This window comes from Penaeus japonicus, unplaced genomic scaffold (assembly GCF_977035675.1).
Source record: "Penaeus japonicus unplaced genomic scaffold, GWHDUDI00000001_assembly GWHDUDI00000035, whole genome shotgun sequence".
Classification (NCBI taxonomy): domain Eukaryota; kingdom Metazoa; phylum Arthropoda; class Malacostraca; order Decapoda; family Penaeidae; genus Penaeus; species Penaeus japonicus.
The window spans coordinates 15952556-15958255 of record NW_028234437.1 but is presented as its reverse complement, the minus strand read 5'-3'; the positions used below and the strand labels follow the sequence as shown (position 1 = coordinate 15958255).

The following is a 5700-nucleotide window of genomic DNA, read 5'->3' as shown; positions in this document are numbered from 1 at the left end:
ATGGGTTCATTCCACTGGTTTTTTGTCCACTCGTCCGAAGCGATGGGCACCCCATCGTCTGTCGATGGACCAGTGGAAAAATCATATTCGTTGAGAGTCTATAGTATACCTGGTATTAGTCTAATTATATATTTTATGCAGTATTATTATTATATATATATAAGTAATCTATAATGAATAATCACAATTGTAAATTATCATAGATATTCTTATATGAATTATTAATTCAAAAAATCAAACAAAAACAATGCAATATATCTTGTATCCTCATTTGACCTACGAACATAAACAACCGCGCACCTTTTTCGAAGAGGAAGAACGTCTTCTCGTCATAAGAATGTGGAATTCGGAGGCAATTACCTCTCTTCTAGAGAAAGTGAGCCATGAAGATGTCCTTTGGAATGTAGCGCATCCATATTATCACAAGAAAACGCTGAAACGAACTCTGTTTGATAAGATATGTGCAGAGCTGAAAACAGAGTATCCTCTTCTTGAAGTGACTACAGGTAAGAAAAACATTATTTGATGTATTAATTTATTTTAACTTTGGTGCAATTAACTTTCAATTTTATGCACGGAATTATGCTATTATACATGCAAAGTATTAGTTAATTGCTTTTGGAGTTTGTAGAAAAAGCTAGGTAAAAGCTGATTTAAGACTAACAATTTGTATTTGCTTTGAGATTACAGTTTGTTTTATAAGTAATTAATGAAAAAGATCTTGTCATTCACACATATAAGTTGCTTATTATAATTTTACAAATTGCAAATTAAAAGTGCTACTGCTTTCCATAGACTAAGCTCACAGGTATTCTGAGGCCAATTATTTAATCTGACTAATTTTATAATATTCAAATTGCCGTGAATACATTAAGAAAATGTGTGCTGGGGGCTGTTGGGGTGCAGAGCCCCCATCAAACCAATAATGTGCAATGCCTGAAGGGCTAGCCCAGTTGTCACAACTTGTAATCTAACAATACACTCACAAGATTGTTTGGTAATATTTTGAGGACTTTGAATATGATAAAATATCAATTAATAAAATCTCACTTATATAAGGTTTCCAAAATCGATTTTTAGTTTAAAATGTGTAGCATGATAACCAGAATCATGTATAAACTACAAATTATAAAAAAAGAAAGAAAAAAGAATCCAATGTGTACCTTTGCCTTGGTAAAATAGACAGGTATAGGAATAATGGTAAAACTTTACAATCAGGCTGCGTCATTCACTTGCGTTGAATACATGAAGATTTATTGTTTTTAGCAGGGGTATGGGGGCTGCAGCCTCCATTTTAAAGGGGGTTACAGGGAGCAAACCCCCATGTTAAGTCAAGGAAACCTAATTACAATAAAAATACATTTAATGATGTCCTAAATATGACGCAGCCCTATTGTAAAGTTTTACCGGAATAATAATGCATGCAAAAAAGCATGACTGTTGTTATTTGTGAAAGTGTTATTTGTCTTATGTATGCATAAATATTCCTCTGCTAGTTTTAATTTCCCTATTTTCTCTATTATTTGCAGTTGAAGTAATGGATAAATTCAAGTACCTTCGCGGCCAGTATCAGAAAAAATTACGGAAAATCAGGAATACACCAAGTGGTTCCGCAGCAAACACTGCTATTAAGTGGGAGCATTATAAGACATGCTCATTCATGCAATCTGTGTATGATACGGGCCCTACAGAATCCAGTTTCATACACCCTGATGACTTGGTAAGCTTGGCTGAATGTATTTATAACTACAATTATATTCTAATGAATACAGCACTTATTGTAACATAATAGTATGGCTAAGAAATTATATTTAAATATTACAAAATTTTATTCAAGGTTCATCAAGTAAAATCATTCTAACAGTATTAAGCAAAACACCTTTAATGTTTATATTTAACTTTCAGGAACCACAACAGAAGGAAGTGGTATTGTATGAGGGACCTATTGAGGACCTTGAAGATACTGAAGTAATAGTATCACCAACTTCAAGACTGTCAAGTTCAACGCCTTCCCCTCTGCCTGATATTAATGAAGAGGTCATCATTGAAATACCTGATCAGCCTAATACCAGTTATGTTAAAAACTCACAAGTGCTTAAAAAGAAGAGGAGGAAAATGGACAAGAGTGATGCACTGGATGAAAAAATGTCGAAGACCATTGACAACTTGCAGGAAGTTTTGGCACAGCAGTCCACAAAAGATGCATGCCATGACATGGTTACTGAATCTGTGACGGCCGCCATGAAGTTTTTCAGCGATTGATTATAAAGAGGTGAAAATGGACTTTACATTGGAAGTGATGGAGCTTATTGCAACAAAAACTCGAGTGTCATGCCATAGAAAAGAAAAGGCAAGGCAATAATTAAAACAGTACTGGAAAATCATGAATTGCAATAAATGTTTACACGCTGTGATTTATGCCAATGATGAAATTTGTATCTAGTCATATTAAGTCATCTTTTATTATGTGCTGGTCATGTTATAGTTTTCTATTTATTTTAGTAATAATTATTTTCATGTTATAGTAGTTAAGACATAGTATAAGGTATTCTTTAGTTTTGTGTGTTTATATATATTGCTATACATATTTTTATATTTCTAGATATACATATTTTTTTTATATTTCTAGTTATATAGTTTAAAAATGGAGAAATAAATGTAAAAAATTATGATGTTCTTTTCATTTTCTTTTAATTGTTTAGATGATTATTATTTTGGTGGTATTATACATAACTTTGTACATTTTATAAAGAAAATTAAGTATTTTAAAATATTAATGAATATTTACGGTTGGAATTTCATTGCCAATAAGTTTTTATTTTTTCACATACAGTTTTACCTCAATATAAGAAAATGTGTTTTTATGCTGGTCATCTTTTTATAATTCTGCTCTTGTTTATGTAATATATACTTAGTTTACAGAATCATTGTTATCGGAAAGACTTTTTATTTATTATTTGAGATTATGTTGAAATAGAAAAAAAACATTCATATATATTTATTGCAGTTTATTGTAAAAAAAAAAAAAATGCACAACAAATATGAAAATACTTTACTATTTAAGTAAAAAATAGAAGAAACATGATACTAATTCTACTGTACATTAAAAGAAACAACATATTGCCAATAAGTTTTTATTTTTTCACATACAGTTTTACCTCAATATAAGAAAATGTGTTTTTATGCTGGTCAATCTTTTCATAATTCTGCTCTTGTTTATGTAATATATACTTAGTTTACAGAATCATTGTTATCAGAAAGACTTTTTATTTATTATTTGAGATTATGTTGAAATAGAAAAAAACATTCATATATATTTATTGCAGTTTATTGTAAAAAAAAAAAAAAAAAAAAAAAAATGCACAACAAATATGAAAATACTATACTATTTAAGTACATTAAAAGAAACATATAATTTTACTACTTGACAATGATAATCATCAAAACATCAGTGCCAACTTGTTTAATGCAAGAGTGCTGCATCTTGTTGCCATGTCACACTACCTCTACCATTGAAATAGTCCTTAAAAATATCTCTTATTGCCAAGACATTATTAGCAGGTCTTCTTCCAACATTGTTCAGACTTTCAAGTCCATGGTTTTCTAAACCATTACCAACATTTCCACTTTCCAGCTGCCTTGAATTATTTCTCAAGAAATTATGGAGAACAACTGCTGCAAATATGATTTTCTTAGTGTTTGCTGGACTTGAGTGAATAGGTTGTTGAAACACTCTAAATTTGGCAACTAAGATACCAAAGGCATTTTCGGAAACACGACGAGCTCTTGATACTCTGTAATTGTATATCCTCTGTTCAACACTTAAGTTCTGGCCAGGATAAGGTTTCATCAAATAATTTTTGAGAGGGAATGCATCATCTCCAACAATTACATATGGAACTTTCTGATCTGCAAATGGCAAAGTATCAGGTGGTGGAACTTGAAGCTTTTCTTTTTCTAGGTATTCTCTTAATTTACAACGGTCCCAAACACCTGCATCACTTGAGCGTCCCTGAGCTCCTACATCAACATACATGAATCGGTAATGAGCATCAACAAGAGCTAACATTATCATACTATGGTGACCCTTATAATCATAATACTCTGATCCTGTATTTTCTAGTTTCCTCATTAAAAATCGTTTTCCGTCCATGGCTCCAATACACATTGGAAAATTCCAGCTGTTATAAAAGTCACTTGCCACTTGCTTCCATTCCTCTGATGTTGATGGAAGTTTCAGATGAGTATCCTTTAAGACGGAATATATTGCACTGCAAACTTCTGGTATGATGTGGGTGATCAAGCTATGGCTTATCCTAAATTGGAATGCTAGAGAACGACGAGATTCACCTGTATTAAAGAAAATGTATACATAATCAATATGTACAATGTTTGAATAAGGATATAGCATTTTCTTTAATGGCAACTTCTTTATTCTAGCATCATTTAACAGGACTGATACAAATAATGATTCCTATATGGTAAAATGTATATATTCATTATTAATTCTCTCTATATTGCTTATATATCTTTATATATCAGTTAAGGAAACCTAATTATGAGAGAAACAGATTGAATGATGTCCTAAATATAATGCGGCCCTATTGTAAAGTTTTACCAATTATTGTGTATATGCCTACCCTAATACTGAATTTTTGAGAATTGTAATCATAATATCATTTTATTATTATTATTTTAGCCTTAGGTAATGTAAATAAAATTTATAATTAAATTGACACTGAATGCTAAAAATGTTTTCAAATAAAGGGCTAAACATGTAGGAAACCTATGAAATTTATTCTTACCTGTGGCTAAATAACGCAAGGTCACAGAGAGTCGTTCTGGTGCAGATATCGTGTCCCTTAACTGTGTGTTTTCTTTCTGGATGAGGGGGGCCACCAAATTTAACAATTTATCAAATTTTTGCCTGTTCATTCTATGGAAATCATAAAACACACTGTCATCACCCACTCGCGTTTCTTGAATTAACTTGTGATACACACTTCGGTATTTTTTCTGTAGCCATGGTTTCATCCATAGTTTTTTTTTTTTCTACTTTTCTTGGTCTTTTTATATTCTCTATACTTGTGGAAACACTTAAGTGTAGCAAGAGTAAGGGAGATGAGCGCAGGATCCATCGTAAACTACTGATGAGGGACTGCGGTCACGATTTGTTTTGGTGCCGCGATCCAGTGGACTGGGCCGATGGTTCTTTTCGTAGTGTAACCAGAACGGATGGGTGGGTGGGCTCCAACCCACTGATAATCATTGGATTCCAACGAAATCTATGGGCAGTCTAACCGTAGCTTAAGACACCTTCCTACCGCCGAACCTGCCTAGTGCGAGGGACGGTGAGTCAGTGTCCACCCCCCAAGCGAATACAGGAGCTCACAAGGAGACTCCCGTAGGCTCAGGAAAGTCACACGGAAAAAAAGGAAAAAAATCAGGGGGAGAGAAAAGTTGTGCCCAAAGGACGCCCCAGACTACAGGGCCTCCCTACCCAGGGGTCACAGCCCGTAAGGGCTACCCTGGGGTAGAAGAGTGCTGCGGGTCTGGGGTGGGGGCTGACTACTCTTACTGTAGTCTCGTGTTACCTGCAAAAACAAAGCACTGAAGGTGCAGGCAAGGCACTAAAAGTGCAAAAAGTCTGGAAAACAGCGTTTACTCGACTTATTTACGTTAAGCAAGACTTTCTGTTGG

At 33.5% G+C, this 5700-nt stretch overlaps 1 non-coding gene across 1 annotated transcript; it reads left to right on the top strand.

Annotated features, from left to right (window-relative positions):
• Nucleotides 1–286: 286 nt before the first annotated feature.
• On the top strand, nucleotides 287–3353 carry LOC122247518 (uncharacterized). The gene is made up of 3 exons (XR_015190520.1): nucleotides 287–506; nucleotides 1530–1720; nucleotides 1906–3353. It is a non-coding gene; the product is annotated as an uncharacterized LOC122247518 (transcript).
• Nucleotides 3354–5700: the final 2347 nt, after the last annotated feature.